The sequence below is a fragment of the Acanthopagrus latus genome, chromosome 17 (genome assembly GCF_904848185.1).
Source record: "Acanthopagrus latus isolate v.2019 chromosome 17, fAcaLat1.1, whole genome shotgun sequence".
Classification (NCBI taxonomy): domain Eukaryota; kingdom Metazoa; phylum Chordata; class Actinopteri; order Spariformes; family Sparidae; genus Acanthopagrus; species Acanthopagrus latus.
Window position 1 is genome coordinate 9,705,055 of NC_051055.1, and position 17,764 is coordinate 9,722,818.

Consider the following 17,764-nt stretch of genomic DNA (forward strand, 5'->3'; position numbering starts at 1 on the left):
GTGCAGTGCGTGTTGCTGTGTGTTGGTGACAGGCGGTGATGTGTGCTGTGGTTCCCCTCACTGCAGGCCGGCCTCCACCGTGGAAAAGCACTGCAGCAGATCCACACCTCACATGCACTGAGAGAGAGAGAGAGAGAGAGAGAGAGAGAGAGAGAGAGAGAGAGAGAGAGAGATGGGGGGCCGAGAGAGAAAGAGGGGTGGGCGGGGTGACAGGGGAGGGGCGGGACCTTCGGGGTAACAAACGCCCCCCTCTGATACTTGAATATTCAATTAGCTGCGAGCAGAGAGGCAGGCAGGCATCAGCACAGGGACAACTTGACGGCAACAACGCGCCGTTCATTCATTATTACACCAGCAGGCACGCTTCATGGAGCCACCGGGACACGGAGTTGCTCCACTTTCCTCCGCCTGTTTCTGAACTTTTCGCGGCCGCGGCACCATGGCCCCGCTGTGGACGGACACCGGCGCTTCGGTACGGCATGCAAATACGTACTCTGACGTCGGCGATCATGTGGCTTTTGGCGTAGATCCTCCTTGCGATCGCCAATTTTCTCTTTCCTGTCGCCTGTTGTCTGCTCGGCTATTGGACCGCCGCGAGAGTGTTTAGAAAAAAACAAAACAGATCGGGCTCGGTTCTTCGTCCACGCCAGTCGCCCCGGGCTCGCACCGCACCACCTGAGCATCGCGCCAAAACGGTGGGCAGGTAAGAAACGGATCAACTCTTCCTCTGTTTTTCAAACGGCTCGAGCACGAGCCCCCCCTCCCTCCTCCTCCTCCTCCTCTTCCTCCTGCCTCAAAAGTCCCTCAAGTTAAAACTGCATGTAGTTGTGTATTTTCCGTGCCTCTGTCTCGCCTCGCTCTGCCCGTGCTCGGCTCCAGAACACCCACACGCCTCAGTATAAATATTTTAACTTGTCTAGCCGCATGAACTTTGCCTGCCCCTTCGCCGTTTACACCTGCGTGCTCGCACAACGTGTCCGCCAAGTTGTTAATTGGACATTTTCTCCCCCCCGCGTTCAAGTTTCACTTTGATAACGCTGTGACCGCGGCGGGAGCGGGCGGCCGAGGAAGAGACATCGTGTCTACTTTTTTTTTTTTTTTTCCTCCTCCTCCTCCTCCCCGTGTCGACATAACCAGCAAAACATGGCCGTCCTTTGCCGACATGTTGTTACGTCGATGGCGAGAGGGGGAACATTTGGGGAGAGTGTTTTTCTGCGCCCCTCTGTCACATCTCGGGGTTGGCCGGCGGAAACGGCGGCGAAAAGTCCGCACGGCCGCCGGTGGAGCCGCTCGCGTTCGGCGGTGCTCGGGTTCGAGCGCAACTTTTGGACTCCGACGTTGTTTATAGACTTTGATTTGCGCGACTCCTGTGATGTAGGCGTAACGTTACCTCTGCTGATGCCTCCTCCCCTCCGAGACCGCGGCTCATACTGCATGAACACACACACACACACACGCAGGGCTGTAGCATAGGAGCTCACTTATATCCTGTCCTTGCAGTAGGCCTGTAGCTGCTGTGTAAAAAAAAAAGAAAAGAAAGTCAGGCGTGGTTGTTTTCTTATTCAGAATATTAACTTCGCTTATGAACCCAGTGCCCCCAGACTGTAGGCAGTGTGAGCCAGTCAACACACTCTGCTTCAACCAGGAGAGGGGATGTGTCCCCGGTTAACCCAGTAAAACCTTCCTCATTTTTTTTTTTTTTTTCCTCTAGGGATAGTGGTTACTTGATTTATGTAGTTGTGTTGTCCTGCACCGCTTTAAGATGGCTTAGTGAAGTCACTGAGGAGGGGTATCAGTGTAAACAAACACCGTGTGAGGTGAGGGTGAAACATGGCACATACCATGAACGTACACACACACATTGAAAATCCTGTATCTGTGTCATCTTTCTTCAGACAGGGCCATTCTACTCTTGAAATGTGGGCCGATGTATATAACGTCCGAATTAGTTCTCTGTTTTTGTTTTTCGTCACTGTGGTGAAATGACAGGTCATATGATGTTCAGGTTTATTACCGGCTGTAAAGTTTACGTCAAGTCACCGTCGACTTTCCAAGTAGGTTGAACGTTGCACGTCTGCACCAGAGCAGCGATCAATCTGTCCAAGCACCATCATAATTTGTTTTATTGCTTTTTGGAGATTTGTGATAATTTAGGCAGCATGTGAATCTACAGTAGAACCAAACACAAGAGACAATTGTCCCAAAAGCCCCGGGTTGGCAGGTGCTCATGTTGACCTTGACTGATCAACATTAAACACAGTGTATGTGTCAATGTTCAGATTTAAAGAGTCCTTGGCTTCATGTTATTGACTTGCATGAAAATCATTGAAATCGTTCCCTGCAGTGGGAGCACAAATGTACATTTCTGGAAAAAGACGGCACTGGTATCCCGACAAAAAAACGCCATACATCTGGCATTTATAGGCCTGTAATTATATCCTATTCTCTATTGAACGTGGGCACGATAAAGGCTCGCTCCCGAGCACGTATTGGTGACGACGAGATTTAGAATGAAAGTGACGAGCAAGGAAGACATTTACCTGACGTTTCCAAGAACAGAGACAATCGCACACTGTAACACCAGCTGGCTCCCGGTGCCGCTTATAACCAGATATCGGCTCTGACGGCTCGTAGGTTGAGATTAAACTAGCATTCTTTGTGTTACACATTGCTGGTTATGATAAATGGTCACACCGACTTACCATCCTGTTATTTGATGCCCCTGTTTGTCGGTGCACAGCCTCAGACCTCGGACAGATCCGCACACCCAGCACCTACAGGTGGACCAGTTCACTGAAAACCACTTAGTGACTGTCATGCGTGCCGCTTTTCTTAGTAAAGCTGTCACCCAGTCATAGTCTGTATTCTTGCGTTGCGTCTGATGAAATATCCTGTTCATTAGACGGCGTTCCCTTTGTATCCTGGCATGACCTGTTACGTTGCATCTCTAAACATTCCTTGATCAACAGCCGAGCCCGATCCGTAGAAGATGTAAGTGAGTTTGATCACAGCGGAGTTAAACCCCCCGTCATACCCGTTACCAGCGATTCCTCTGGGTATAAACTTGGCTTTTCACTCAGTAAGCCACGCACTCTTGCTCTTTCCATGTGAAATAAAAATGTAGCGCGTGTCTGTTCTTCTCATGGGTTCCACTTGTGATGTGCCAAATCGCAGATACTGTTATATGATTTGGAATGACAAGCGCCTCCATTTTTTTTTTTCTTTTTTTTCTTTTTTTTTTATTGGTTTGCCGCACAACAATCAAAGGGCTTCTTGTGATGAAAGTAAACGGTCGGTCACATTTCAAATCACGCAGTCGCTTGGCGTATTGTGTAGCTGAACGATGTAACGAATACGGGGGGGAAGAAAGGTGTTATTAATAAGAGTTTAAGTAACCTGCGGAAATGAAACGAAACCTGTTTTATCAAGTGACTGTGCTGGAAAGAAGTGTCGAAAACAAAGGATGACAATTTAAAATCCCAACTGTTGTTCAGTGTTGGGTATGTAGGACATCACGGAATTGTTGCGGTTTTGACAGATGCAAGATTAAGTGCGTTCAAATATTTTTTGGGGAGAGAAATTGTTATTCTCAGTATTGCTCAAGGGATTAGAGAAATGCACAGATGCCACCACCCTACCTTGTTGTCCATAACATCAGTGATTGTCCCATCATCACTCTCTCTCTCTCTGTGACAGCAGCTGGGAGAGAGAACAAGAGCGAGAACATCTTTAGTGAAGAGGGATTTTATGTACAGTCGAAAAAAATCATTTGGTTTATTTACAGTCAGGAAAATCTGGCAGCTATTTTTGAAAACACGGCATTAAAAAAAAAAAAAAAAAAACTTCCCTCATTGAATTGCCTATTTTTTTTTCAGTCTTGCTCAACCGCGCGGCGTTTCTCAATGTTCTGTGACCTCATAGAATGTCACCATCAAAACATTCAGCTGTGAGGGGATCCGCTCCATTTGTTCCTGGAGGTGTCGCTTCGTTTACTGTAATCAGATGGTGGAAAATGAAAGACACGGCCTGTCGCATGCGTTTAGCTGGAACCACTGGTGTGGTCTGACAGCAAAGAAAGTGTAGTATAGTCAAATATCATTTGTATAAATGATGTGCAGGATCTAATTGTTGACAGTCATCATGCCGCCAGATGTTTTGATGTGTCAATCACGCTCGTGAGAGCTAATGGAATTGTCTGGCTCGGTTTGTGAATACTACCTGGGACTAACCTGGAGGATTGACAGGGAGACGCTGTAATGATGTTTGTGTTTGATTAATCAAAAGTGGTGGCAGGTAGCACTGTTTAAATGTTGTGGTAGAAAGCTCTTTTCTTAGAATAGAGGAATCATTGAAGGATAGTGACAACGCTGCATGTAATATTCAACCCATAACTTAATTTGTGTACAATAGCACTAAATATGAGAATTGTTAAGACAATAAAAAATAATGTATATTGATGATGGGGTATCCTGCTTTTTCACCTGGGCTAAAATAGGACCAATACAACTTCAGAGTTCATTGTTGTCTATAGTACCAGTCTCATCTGACAGTTAAAGCTGAATGTATCAGAAATGATTTAAATTCATCTTGCTGACAGCTCTTGGTCTCCCCTTTAGCTGCTGAGTTGACGTAACGTTGGCTAACTTTATAGTTTCACTGAATGACAGAGCACGCTGCTGAGCTCCTGGTTAAACTGATTAAAGTGGTGCAAATATTAATGTGGTGTTCAAATGATTATTGTTTTCTATCGTCATTAGCCACCAAGCACCGACCTACAGCCATCTAGCTAGAAACTGACGTGAGAAAGCAGCTAACACCAGATTGTTTATGAACCGGCTCGTCACTCCGTTCTTGGTTAAAAGCAAAAACAAGTACAGGGTTGTGGTGCTCCTTTACCAGATAAAGGCCGACGGTTCACTTCCTTGTTGGCTAATTCACAAATTAAATCTGAATAATTATATGAAATTGGAAGCATGCTAGCAGAATATGATGTGCCCTTGATTTTTTTTTTTCAAGAGAACGATTGGACACGGAGAGGTTGTAGTGATGGGATATTACATGTTTTAAAGGAGTCATTGTTGCAGTGGGATGCTCTTGCTCAACCCCTGATTCTGTTTACAGGAGTATATATTTCTGTGAACTATAAATCTGTGTGTTTTTTTTTATTTTTTTTATTTTTTTTATTTTTTTACTTGTAAAGGCCTTGCTGACTGATACAAGACGTATGCTGAACAGTATGTGGGCTACGACAGACGGAAACATTTCGGAGCAGTATATTCATGCTTGTGAGCTCACACTTATTTATTCCATGCTATCCCGCCATTATTTTTAGAGCCGCTCTGCTCTGACCTATAGTGGGCTTCAACAAGTTTTGGTTCTTCACACTCATCCAGAACATCCTGCATTTCCTGACTTCACACTTCACATCCAAACTCAAGCTCCACAGTGACCGTCCATTCTCTCAGTGAAACACTGGAATGAGTCATCACGGGTTGGTTGGAGGATGGAGGTTGTTGTCATCACGGCGTGTCGTGCTCAGCCCGGCTCTGTGATGACATCACCGACGTCGACGCTGTGCTTTGTTCCAGCGGGTTTTTCTCTTTTTTTTTTCTTTTTCGGTTCAAGTCCTCTCTCCGTTGTGCCTCCGCCTCCACGGCTTCTCAGACATGTTGTTAGGTGACTAAGGCAACCACAGAGATGAGCTCATCACCTGTAGGTGGGGCTGAGAAGGAGATCGTGATGATTAGGGAGGCAGAGCTGGGGAGTTACATGGGGACAGAAGGAGAGGGAGCATGAAATCAACACTGTATGAGAGAGTGCTTGTGATGTCTGAAAGAGACAGAGTGATGCAGAGGAAGAGACAATTGAGTGACACTGCGCGAGGGTGATGTGGGAGGACGAGAGAAGTGAGAGAAACTGAAGCCTCACGTGCACCTTGACATGTAAAATTGATTTTCCATGTCGGCGCTATGTCAGTTTTTGGTGTTTGAAGTCTGCAGCTCAGAACTTTTCCTGGAAATCTTCGACAATGGAAACCAAAGCAGCGCCATTTCCAGGTAAAGCACGCAAAAGGTCAGTGCGGCCTTGCATATGATGGGTTTTATGTGACCACAGAGGCAATCCCCCTCTGCACCTCTGGTATTCCACCAGAGATGGTGTCGCCCTTGAAAAACGTGAACGGAAAAATTTGCAGCGCTGAGCATAAAGAACTGAAGGTGCTTCTGAGGCACTTAACATGTCGGAAATCCAACCCAACTAGAGGTGTCACAAAGAAAACCAGTGACGCCAAGCGCGCCAGATAGTGACAAAGAAGAGAAAGAAGACACGAGAGACAGGATGTCTAAGCAGTGCGAATGAGAAACGAGACAGCCTTGGAGTGAGAGACTGCAAGATGAGTGTGTGTATGTGTGTGTGTGCGCGCAGAAACTAATGGTGGGGTCCGGGGCAGGCGCTCTTTCTCCCAGTCAGTCATTTCATAAGCAGAGTATTTTATTAAGACTTCTCTGCTTCATTGCTGCATTGATTATTATTTAAGTCAGTGTGTGCGCAGCAGTCTGTACAGCGTTGTGCTTGTGCACATGTAAGCATGTATTGAACTACTCCGTCTATATGATCCAGCAGTCGGTGGGCTCGTTTCTTGTTGCCACCGCAGTCTTCCCGAACTTGAAAGTACTTTTGCGGTTGACAAATTAAATCTTCTGAACATATCAGCGGCTACGTGCAACTGTCAAAAGTTTTCTTGCACACAGTTGATGTCTGTGTGTCATATAGGTCACTCATGTCTGCGTGGGCTTGTGTGTGTGTGTGTGTGTGTGTGTGTGTGTGGAGTCGCTCCCCTTTCCCCACTCCACACTGTCCTCCAAATTTCAAGTTTCAGAAAAAAAAAGAAAGGAAAGGGGGTGAAAGGAGAGGGAGAAGGGGGGGGAGAGAGCTTACTAAAAGGCCTTCTGCACTGCACCACGTCAGCTGCTGGCAGAGCACAGACACACCCCTCCTGCCAGCGTGAGACCAATGAGGACAGGCTGGAGACGATTCACAAGCCACACCCACTGCAGTGAAGGCAGAGATTGACAGGTTGGAAATCTGGCCGGCCGCACAGGAGCACTAAATGCTCGCTGAGACTATAACAAACACAAAATAAGGGACACCAAAGTCTCCAGACTTTCTCATTTGCACTCAAGACGTAAATCCTTCTCTCCCTTTCATGCCCACATAAAGGACATGCTGTGTACAGCAATATAGATAATTCCCCTAAACATTAGATCACAAAGCTTTATGATATACCAGATATCATTTGCGGTGATTACAATGTGGCAGCAATTAGACTGAAGCATTGCAGAACCCCTCCCATGTCTCCTGTCATTGTTGACCTAATTTGCAGGCTGCTGGTTGGGTGCAAGAGATGACCCATGCCCTACTCCACTTGTGTCCCACAGTGCATTCACTGTAACTAGAAACTCACAATTTCACCCCGCCCAGACAAAAAAAAAAAGGATTCAAGAGCATTTTTAATAGTGGTTTAAGCTCTTAAAATTTTTAAATTGTGGAGTACAATGTTTCCGTGAGAGAGTAATGCCCCGTTATGAGTTTGGCTGTCTGTGCACAAGGCCATTAGGGAGAGTGAAAGAGAGCAGCATAGAGCTGGACAGGGGGAGTGCAAACAGGACAGCAAAATAAAGTCAAGAGGGACCATTATCATGGAAGCTAAATAAAAGTGTTCAAGAGGGATAGCTTACCCCTGTATTACCCTGTTTGCTGTAATGAAACCCTGTCCCGCACCCCATCTGCTTTTCATTCCCACTCGCAGCCCTTGGATCAAGTGAATGCTCGCTGACGTGTCGGTCTTCGTCACTGGGGTCACTCCGTGTGAGTTTATGTGAGGTTGCAGTAACAAACTGAGTTGAGAACGCTTTAGATGTTCCATGACAGTATGTGCGCTGGATACTCACGCAGCTCTTGATGTTCGGCAGGCCACGCTCAATCCGAGCCAGCCATACTTTAACTGTAAAATGGCGTATTTTGAGTCCATTACTGGACCGGCAGTGACTGTTGGAGTTGGAAATGCATTCAGATGATGATGCAGTCCCCAACGATTTACATGTACGCTGACTAACACAAGGTCAGACACAAGGTTCCCTACCTGTAACTGGCTGTTGATGCGATGGTCAGGTTTTTCTCTCTGCAGTGAAAATGCGATATATCCCTGCAGTTTGGTGCCTCACCACCGACCCTGTCCACAAGCACCTTAACCTTTTCGTTGTTTGTTGCTGTTGTGTCGTTCTAGTGTGGGCTTCATTGGTGAGACTTTTAAGTACTTAAGCCTGGAAATAATAAGTAATATTTGACACACACAAAAGAAATCCCCCCCATATTTAATTGTCTTTGTGACAAGCATGTCAGAGTTGTTGTTTTTTTTTCTCTCCAGAAGCTCTTGATGAAAGGACAGAAGACACACAATATAAAGTTTGAATTATCTTCACTTAGTAGTATGCAGTCATGTAACTTTCACAGCCTTATTATATGCATTAAAAGTTGAGCCGGAAATTAAACGTCACCGCTGTCCTAACTGATTGACCTCTGCTAGGTATCTGCGCCTGGATGGAAGCACACAATCGCACACGCTCTCCGTTGGTTACAGTGTTACCATAGTAACACAACCATCAGCCGCAGAGTGGGTGACACTTGGATATTTTTATAGCTTGCCCTTTGTGTGTGTGACGGTGCTCCTGTGTGTGTTCAGTGAGGAGACAGGTCTGCCAGTGTGAGACTGGTGTATGTGTTGAACGATACGTGGACCAGAATAAACAGAAGACTGGATTTGTGATCGAATGCTGTGTACACTGCTCGACAGGGCTTCCATCACACTGTACAGTACACACGCCACCAACTCTCTTACTGTGTTTGTAAGTTGATTAAGGTCGCAGTCCAGCTTTCTGTTACTCATGTGAAAGCGGATGGGTGTGTGAGATTGCAAACGCAGTCGCTTCAACTTTATTACGTTGAATGAAATACTATAGAGGAAAATCGATCTATAACAAGTGAAAATGTGCAAAATAATCTCTAGGCAACCATGAACATTTGCTGATGTGACCACATTTTTGAGAGAGTGTGTAGTAAAATCTGCATTGTCACTTGTTATTGATACCATACCAACGAAAGCATAACTGCCATAGATTTACAATAGAAATGGCAAATGGATTATATTCTGCGACTGTGGCAGAGGCTCCCATGCAAGGCGCCACCTGTTCATCAGAAGCAATAAAAAAACCATTCAAATGCGATCGCACACTGATTGAAGAGCCACCAGGAGCAAATTGGGGTTCAGTATCTTGCCCAAGGACACTTCAAATGTAGACTGCAGGGGCTGATCCTCCGATTGGTGGACGACCGCTCTACCTGCTGAGCCACAAAAAAAAAAAATGTTTTATTGGTGTCTACTGTATGTTGATACTTGCCAGTATGAAAACTTCTTCTCCCCTTTACACATCTTTGTGACAAGGGTTTAATAACCCTATTTAAGGAATCATTGTATGCTCATATGTATTGAGACTAAATTCAAAAACTTTTTTTTTTAATTACCTAATAGCAGTAAATTGAGTGTTGGCAAGGCTCCATATTAAAGTTGCATTATATAAGAATTTTAGCAAGACATTTGTGAATTGTGTCGCAGAGACAACTTTTGGATTTAGCATGCTAACAAGCCAGCCAGTCCTTTTTCATAATGATTCCAAGCTCCAGGCTGTACCGCTAGCTGCATGGCTAACTGAGCTAACTACTCAGTGGTAGCTACAGTTAGCAGTTACTTTGGTGATATGCTGCCTCCTATTTCCCTGCAATATGAATTTGAGAAATTCATACAGGTACATATTGCAAACAAACAATGATGACGGGTGAATTGGTGAGATTTTGAGGTGCTGTTAAGCAGATTTTCTTAGCTTTGAAAGGAGCCAGGCTATAAAATTAATGCCATTTAATGCAAAGTAAAGTGTTTGACTCTCTGTAAGAAAGCAAAAATGTATTTCCTTCAAAGGTTCCTTCAAGTTATATCGCTAATGATTCTTTAGGTCAGTATTGGGTGCAGAAATCCTATGTAGGGTGGGCTCAAGTGACAAAACGACCGTTGTCATCCTGTATCCACGTTTAGTCTTTACCCCAGACCGGCAGAAGTAGCATTGCTCTGTTGCTATGCAGAACATCCAGGCACTCGTACACAGTGCAGCACTGCTTTGCTCTAGAGGAGCCGCGTGATGAGATTTAAATTAATTCTGCGACTGTCCGAAATTCTGCCTCTACCACCCCTGCTGGGACGCGGCGTATTAATGGCGGTGGTGCTTCTCCTCACCCACACGATTTAGACACACACGTTGTCCTCCTCGCTGCAGTGGCTGACTTGTGGAACAAGCAGTCAGAAGGGAAAACACACTCAAAACAGTCAGGCTGAGAGAAACACACCCCACACAGCTATGCCAACAAGGCCATGTGTGAGCTCCCTCTGTGCAATATGTTTTTGTTGCATGTGATACGAAAATGTGTGGTGGAGGTTCAAAGTTTTAATAAACGCAGCAGTGAAGTCAGTGTTTCTGCAGCTTCTGGGTCCTCTGCTGCCTCCTCGTCACGATGTGCTTGTTATTTCGGTGCTCTAGCTAACTGGCTGGTTTGTACTTCATGCTTGGCTTCAAACGCGGGAGCCGCAGAGGTTGCCATTCATATGCTTTTTGTGTTTCGTGGTGACTGCATGCCTGAAAAGTCTGGCGCTCTTGTCGGCTGTGTCTCTCCACTCGTTTCTGCAGCCCCCTTCTTCCTTCAGCGACAACAATGAACCCCCACCAGAATCTGCCAGTTGTTCAGCTGGATCTTTGTTCCGCCTGTTCAGGAGCGAGCTGTGGCACAAGGCACATTGTTTCTCATTTCAGCCACTGCATGGCCTTGAAACAGTGCACCTGATCGGTCTGGCAGCATTGTACAGTTTACTGTACATCAGCATATAAGCAGTGTGCGCACTTGATGTCTTTCATTTCTCTGTGAAGCGTGGGCCAGCTTTTAACCTCGTGTGTGTTTTCCTTCCGATTGAAGAAAGAGCTGCAACCTTTTACCTTAACCTCTGAGACACAAGTACTGCAGTTACCATAGTGATCCCTGAGAGAAGTTGTCTCATCATCTATCGCATTATTTAAAGTTTTGCCAGGGACATATGTAGAGTTGATCCACTGATGACTATATAAGAGCTGCCTCTGATACGGCCTTGATGCTGGAAATGGTATTAGCAAGTGCACAAGAGCATGTACAGATTTAATTCCACCTGACTGCATTTTCAAGCACATTTATAACATGAAATCCATTTGATATTATTAATATACAGCTGTTGGATAATATGTCAGAGCACTTGTCAGTATTGGCTGATGCAGAGTTCAGGTAAAAATTGATTGATTGAAGTGGGCTTTGAATTTTAATATCAAATCAAAAGCGATTGATTCTCCCGGCCTTCTTTTCTCGCCCGCCACACCTACTTCTGTGCTTCTGGTTAACTTCCAAAGAAAAAATAAAAACTAAAAGGCGACTTGAACTTGTATTTTTGTTGGACCTCTATTTTGAACTTGTTTAACCCTAACCTGCAAAAGCTAGCAGAATTAAGTTATTCTTTTCGATGCAGAGTATCCCTTTCTTTTTAAGGATGAATTTTAAAATGAAAATGGCAGTTGTCAGAGCATCAGAACACTCTCTGCTGGCCTCTACAAATCCAGATGTGATAGTTTAACAATGCCATAGCTGTCAGTGCTGAAAAAGTGTTTAACTTTAATTGAAACGTGACCTTAAGACTGAAAGTCAGATCGCATAGTGGGTTTGGAGAATCGTGACACCCCTTGACGGGCTGGTATGGGAGGTTTTCGACAGACGGCCTCGCTGCTTTTTCCAATATCCCAGTTTCTTGAAACCCAGTCTGAGCTTTCCCCCCCACTACAGTTTGAGATTACATTGATGATACACAGAAATAGAAGCTGAGTCTAGTGAGCTGCTGTGACTCATCTGCTCAGTGTCGTTCTCTCACTGCTGTTTGGATTGATATCCATCCTATAGCACCAGTGTTTCTGCCGTATTAGATCATCTGTCTGTCCTCATACATTAGACGGGCTCAGTGATACTGAGGTTCCGTATTGATTTCCACTGCGTTCTCTCCAGTATGTATGCCAGCCAGTGTGTAGCCTAAACTGATTAGTGCCAGGGCTGATAAATGTATCGCTGCCTGGCAGCATTAAAGGTAACTCCTTCAGAGAGATGGCTCCACTAATATAATGCACCAATCAGACAGACAGCCAAGACAACAGGCAAGTACAGACAGACGGGCTGGCAAGGGGCTGCCAGGCTGAGTATTCATACAAGTTTAATGAGCATCCAGACAGTAGGGAGTTTGTGGCTCCCGCACAGAGCTCACGCTGCACACAGGAGCTAGCAGGCTGACTAGGTTAGGCACACTAACCAAAAGGTGGAGAGACCGACTGTTTGAGCCGGGTTATGAAAGCAGCCAAGTCCACAGTTAGTTAGCTAATTCGTTTTTTGTGCTGGAAATGAACTGAAAAGCCATTATGGGAAAAGCTCCGACGGCTCACTCCCAAGTAGTCGTGAAGGCAGGAGGAGGAGGAGGAGGAGGAGGAGAGCGGCCCTTCACTATAAATGATGGAGTCGAGAGAGGAAGAGGATTTTGGTGCCAGGGTATCCTCAGTGTTGAGCACTCTTTACACAGGCTTTTTCTTTGTTTGAGACAGGCAGGCACACAAGTTTAATTTGCCAGTAACATCTCAAACTGCAGATTTGTTTGTGTTGATACTGTAAGATAATGTTCCCTTTTGCTGTGTCTGCCTCTGCTCACAGTCCATCGTGTCGTGAACATTTTTGTCTGTCAATAAATAGGCACGTATTAAAAATGCAAACCAGCACCTGATGTCACCCAGCGACTTGTAGCAAACATTTAAGGGAGCCGGTGACATTACGAAGCCCTATAGCAGATGTGTTTACAGATTACTAATATGGATGCTGCGTAAATGGAGCCGCTCATCCTCTCTCCCTCTGCTTGTGTGGGTTCAACACACCAGTGGGAGGTAACGCAGTCCAGCTCCAGCCTGGCGCGCTCTCTCTTCCGCTCTGCTCACAGCCATATCCTCATCTAGCCTCAAAGTGTTGAGGCCGTGTCAGCAGCGAGGCAGCAGAAGTTCAGCAGGTCGTGTAAAGGGGCACTTCAGACGCAGCTGACAGATGCATCCCCGGCTGCCTCTCGCCAGATGTTGGCCGCAGTACCGGATTTTGGGTCGGACTTTTGAGGGGTGGAGTGACAGTGAGTGGGAGAATGAGTATGTAGACACGCAGGGTTCTACCATGTGGTACTCAGGCAGCAGCTGACTATTATTTTCATCATCGATTTGATCTGATCTAATCTTTCTTGAGTTGCGTGGTGCATAACAGCTTCTCAAACCTATTACTCAAAGATCAAATCAATTGATTTATATCACAGCTCTTAGATCTTACGTCTCAACTTCCCCATTTGAACAACCGTCATTGCCATAGGAGCATAGTAGTTCACGTGATGCACCTGAATGCACCATGACTTGTTGGCGTCCATGCACTCTGCCGTACAAAGCAGTGTGGATTTAAGAATTTCCAACGTACGTCTGGATGCACAATGAATGTTAAAGTCCGACATAGGAGGCAGAGAAGAGACGTATGGATAAATCTGTGGAGATTTAATGACACCAAAAGGCCTCTCAGACTCTCAGCGTAGTTCATGACCATGCGTGACCATTTCAGAACTCTCTCCAGCAGTTCATGTCGCCATGACAACGGGTGTCAACGGCAGGGAAATCAGCCGCATTAATACAAATTAATGTGAGGACACGATCGCTGTAAATGATTTTCAGCTACACGGTGTATTCAGTACCACTAACAGTTTATTGCTTAATAGATAGAAAACAAAATGGAAAACATTACACTTCATAACGTACTGTACTGTAGTTTTCAAAACTGAAGGTGTAGGCTGGACACCGAGAAGCCCTGGTTTATAAAATGTCAGAAAATGGAGGGTGACAAAAGTAGAATTGTGTTTCCCAAAGCTGAAGATGATGTTATCAAATGTCTTGTTTTGTCCAAAGATATTGAGTTTATCGTCTGGGGACCTTATATTCCTCTGAAAACAGCTTGTTTATTCAGTTATTGAGGAAAAAAATATACCTCTGAGTTTGTATCATTACCTCAGTAATGTCACAGTTATTTCATTTTTAGTTTGTATTTCTACATAGTGCACCTTTTTAACAGTTATAGAATATTAGTAATCATTAGAGGTCTAGTGGTATTCATCCATACCTCACCCAAAACAGAGTTAGTAGGATGATCAGGAAGCTTGCAACCCCTTTTCCTATTACCTTTAGAAATATTCTCTATGTGGTGTTCGTGACTAACTCTGATTATTCTGGGAACCCTTTTCCTCTCCTGGAGGCTGTTCCTCCATCTTCCCCATTGACTTTCAGTGAGGGGAAGCTGAGGAAACGTCACAAATGCACCACACTGCATCCACATCCTGCAGAGACGGGGTTTTCCAAGCTTCCGGGACTCACAGATTTTGTTTTCCCGAGGATCTCTGTTTATTTTCCGTGTTTCTAAAAACACCATCCGCCGTCCCACATGCAGTCGGGTCACCCGTCCACATACACTCTCTGTCAGTGACACGGATGTAGCAGCTACTTGACTACAGCTCTACGTCCGCGGTTGCTATAGCGACACCATGGTAATGAGTCTGCATCCTAATGATGCCTCAGTGGGTTGTTTGAGGAGTTGAGATATCTCGGGACAATGAGTCGACTGGCGGATGACGGCCTTGAAGGGTGCAGAGCCATGTGATTAATGCGCAGAGGCCCAAATTAAGTGTGTGACGCTTCGGCGTGATTATAGAGTCCTAACCTGCTGAGCTCACAGAAGACCCTGAAGTCTGACTTTTCACATTATTCACTGCTGCCCCACCCTTTTGCAGTGTCACCGCACAGGCTTTAAATATGACACTGTTACACAGGATGTTACTTTTTTGGGGGTTAACCTTTTTCTTCTGTCAATATTTACTCATGTTCATCACACATTTGAGCAGTGTTGTAAACAAGAGACGTTAATTTGCACGTTAACTCGTCCTCTGCTCTGACTTGGTTTTATGGAGCCTCATTATGTCCTGATAGAAGAGCATTGCTGCTGCATCGACTCATTTGATTTTTACTCATGTGAATATGAGTATGAAGCTTCTGCATGGGGCCTCCAGAATATCAATAGACTTTATTCACTCAGATAAGCTTCTCCCTCTCCCCTCTCATTATAATATTACCCTAGGAAAGTTTCCCCGGCTCACGCTCCCTCAGCCTTTTTTATTTTTTTCTTAAGTGCTTTTTTCTCGATGGAGGTGTCATTTCACGGAGCCCAAATAAAGCTGCTCTCGGGTTTTTAAGACATGTATCCAAAGCTGCTTTGTCTCTGGGTTTGTCACTCTATTCGCACATCGTGATTTTTATGATTAGTCAATATTTCTCAGGTCCTTCCGACAGCCGCAGACCTGGCAACTGCATATATTTGCATACCAGCTGTGTTGTCAAACCACTGTCTTCAAACTGATGATGAAAGTGTGCGCTCTTCATAAGTAGATGCTAAAGGCAGTCGTTTGGTGAGCTGGTTGTTGGGGTAAATATGTTTTCGCTTTCAGTCAAGGTGAAGCAGCAGAATACTGCCACCTGAAGTGTTCTCGTCTCGGCCAATTACAACCGACAAACAGTTGTTACATCAGGCGCGTGTCGGAAGTCAAAGTGCATGTGCTCTTATTGTCGCTCGTGTCGTCGCTTCGATTGTGCAACGGCTTGTTTTTGATGTTTTGGGCTGAACTGAAATAATCTGTTTATGTTGAGCCGACATTAATGTGCCATCAGTTATCACAGCGACATGTTTACTGATCGGTGAATAATTAGGCCTAATTGATGCACAATAGTACGCGTAGCTGTTATTTCCTTCACCACATGTGTTGAAGAGATTAATACTCGTGGCGGCACTCTGAGCATTTCCCAATATTGGCAGATTTGCAGAAAATAATAAATGCAGCTGAAATCACACAACACGAAGCAAGAGCTTTTGGGGAAGGATGCCACTAATTATTCCCCTCATTTTAGTTTAATCTGATGATTATTTTTAATGATAAATCAATTATTTAGTCTGCAAAATATAAGAAAATGGGCAAAAATGCCCATTGGAAGTTTCAGTGGTAGAATACAGCGTTGGCTGTGAACACACTGCCTTGCCTCTCCTTCCGGTTCTCCCCCTGCCAGCAACATTATCTGCTTTCTTCGTCAGCAGCGAGTTTTAACAAGTCATCCAAGAACACACTTCATCTTTAGGATTTATTCACCCGTGAGTCCGTTGTCAGAGCAGCAGATGAGCTGTGTGCCGAGGAAGCTTGTTATTAATTATGTAGCCGATCAAAACCAACGCGCGCCGAATGACATCGCAACAACCAGGTGCATTTTACAAGTTTGTACAGAACAGCAGCATTAGTAGGCATTTACTGGAGGGATGTGATACCAGAGAGCGTCTCTCTCTCTCTCTCTGAGCAGAGCTTGTGTGACTGACAGGTGACAGGAGGGGAAGAGCGAGGGCAGTTTGTCCACTAGTGTTTATAAAATAGGTCAGTAAATATACTTGTGGGAAATACTGGTATACTAAGAAGCACGCACATATTCACGTTTGTGAAGCAGGGATGTTTTGGTTTGTTTGGCATTTTTACATGAATAGATTTCTTTAAGAATAATCAAAGTCATTGTCAGTTAATTTTGCTTTTGATTAGTGCTTTGTCAGTAACGTGTTTTTGTCTCCATCACCTCAGCCTCATTCCTCTTGCCTTTGTTTTTGTTTTTGGACTCACCTCAGTGTTGAAACATTCTACTGATTTTTTTTGGTCCATGAAAGGGATGCGTGTGGATTTGTCCACACTGTTCCTTCCCTCCATCAGCGCAAAGAAACAAATGCTCATTTAGCTGGCTGTCTTCAGACCCAATCCACTGCGGCTACCTTCCAATTCTTCTTGAGTGTGTCGGCTTTAACACATTGTCTTTGTTTCCACTGTTGCACTTGTCTAGCTGTGGACCGACCACCTGTTGGCCTGTTTGTTCGTCAGCCTCCTTTTGACCTTTTTTATTTTATAGACATTTTAGCTGCACACTGTTGGCTTTACCTCTTTGGGGTGGAGACTCGCCGCAAGTCCACATGGGACACTGCTGAGCTTAAAAAACCCAGCATGCTGCTCTTTTCTTTTTTGACGGGCTCTAAGCAGCCTGTTTAGTGTCCTTGGAAAGGTTATCTATGTTACTTTCCTTACCTGGTCTTGTTTCTGTTCGTTCTGCCTTGGTGTATAATTCAGTGCAGAAGCTTTTCTGATGTCTGATGAGTTTTAACCAATTTCTGGTCATAAAGAAGATTTATGTGGGGAGGCCGAAAAAGGATCAAAGCTTTGATATTGATTTTTGCGCAGACGTTGCATTACAAACTACTTGCTCTATCTTTATTTCCGTGACTTGGATTGAGTGACCATGACAATGTAGATGAGATCCATGGCTTAAATGCACCTAGGTTATAAATAGCAGAAGTGGAGGAAATGGAAGGGAAAATGGGTGTTTTTTGGTTTTGTTTTTTTCTTAAGAAAAGGCCAAGACAAAAATGTAATGTCTAATGTTTATGATCATCATTTTTCCTTTTCTTC

The 17,764-nt window shown here is 44.8% G+C and overlaps 1 protein-coding gene across 2 annotated transcripts in view; it reads left to right on the forward strand.

Annotated features, from left to right (window-relative positions):
* The first annotated feature begins 297 nt into the window (after positions 1 to 297).
* Positions 298 to 17,764, forward strand: part of LOC119006060 (zinc fingers and homeoboxes protein 2-like) — a 30,333-nt gene continuing 12,866 nt past the window's right edge. The window contains exon 1 of one of the 2 annotated variants that reach the window (XM_037074397.1): positions 298 to 472. The gene's annotated coding sequence lies outside the window, so the exon portion shown is untranslated. Of the gene's footprint in view, positions 704 to 17,764 lie in introns of both variants that reach the window. The other variant, XM_037074396.1, reaches the window with a different exon arrangement.